This window comes from Homarus americanus, unplaced genomic scaffold (assembly GCF_018991925.1).
Source record: "Homarus americanus isolate GMGI-L3 unplaced genomic scaffold, GMGI_Hamer_2.0 scaffold25483, whole genome shotgun sequence".
NCBI classification, from domain to species: Eukaryota; Metazoa; Arthropoda; class Malacostraca; order Decapoda; family Nephropidae; genus Homarus; species Homarus americanus.
This window is the reverse complement of record NW_024726235.1, coordinates 399952-401525: the sequence shown is the minus strand read 5'-3', so window position 1 is coordinate 401525 and position 1574 is coordinate 399952.

Here is a 1574-nt window from a genome sequence, read left to right as displayed (position 1 = left end):
CAAAGTATTACTTTTTATAATGATGATCTAACTTGTGTACAGTACAGTATTATTTTTTTAACACATTTCCCTATTACCAGCCTGCAATGTAGAAGGAAAGGATTTACAATGAGAGATTTATTCTTTATACAGGTTGTACCTCTCTAGTCCGGCAACCTCGGGACCTGACCGGTGCCGGACCATGGAAATTCACCCTTTTCTTGGATAGATAGTGACTTGTGCTTATGCCTGGAAGCACTAGCACCACTTTCTCTGCGTCATGGTCTCTTTGAAGACATATTGAAGGGTTAAATGTCGTATAGTAGCTTCTCAAATTTCGCGAGTTTTTAATTCTTAACGTATTTTATTGGAACACACAAAAAAATAAATAAATAAAAATTTTGACGGCGGAAACTTGAATTTCGACGGGTTTGAATGGCCCGCCAACGTGCAGACGACGTGCATAATCGTGTAAACAGCGACATTTCTCTTATGTACAAAAGATTCATTATTGTTTATGACTGAATGTCTTTTTTATTGAATTAATGTTTGTGTGTGCAAAATGAGCAATAAAATTCATTAACAATACGTAGAATATTAAAACACACGAGGAAATGACACAGCATTGTTTTCGTTGATTACAAAACCAGTGACTGACTGGTTCTACATATAAAACTGAAGAATATAAGACCTTGGTTGTAGCTGTAGTAAAATTAATATGGTTGTTTTAAGTAATGTTATTTAATGTTAACAAATGGAACAATAGAAGTAGCTAACGATAATGGTAAAGAAAAAAGAGAGATCGCATATGTAAGTGTGCATGCGCACACGTGAAAACATATCGTCATTACTTTACATAAGAACATGAAAGCAACACTTATTTACTGTTCATATATATTTTAATTAATGTTTCTGAATTTGTTTTTATTGAATTAATGTACGTGTGTGCAAAATTAACAATACAATTTATTAATAATACGTGGGATATTAGAGGAGACGAGACGGCTGCCGGCATTGTTTATGTTAAAGCTTACGAAACCAGTGACTGATTGGTTCTACATATAAAACTGAAGAAAATAAGACCCTGATTGTAGCTGCAGTAAAATTAATGTAAAAAATGAATATGGTTGCTTGAAGTACCTGTAATGTTATTTAATGTTAATAAATGGAACAATATAAGTAGCTAACCATTAATGGTAAAAAAAAAGTGAGACTGCTCGTATGTAAGTGCGCACATGTGAAAATATATCGTCATTACTCTACATAAGAATATGAAAGCAACACTTATTTACTGCTCATATATATTGAAGGGTTAAATGTTGTACTCTGTATAGACAAGCAGAGAGAGAGAGAGAGAGCAACCGAACTGCCGGATGTAAACAAACCTTAATTTCCCGCGGCTTTTTTTTTTAAGGGGATTAGCCCACCCGGGAATAGGTCACTGACCCACATTAGGGCCTGAGGGGCAAAAATTTAATACTCCTGTAATAATAATAATTCAGATAAGTAAAAAAAAAAGAAAAAAAAAGAAGCTGCCTATCTACCTATTGGACAAACTAAAATCGTTCCGGACCACGGGAGTTTCCGGACCACAG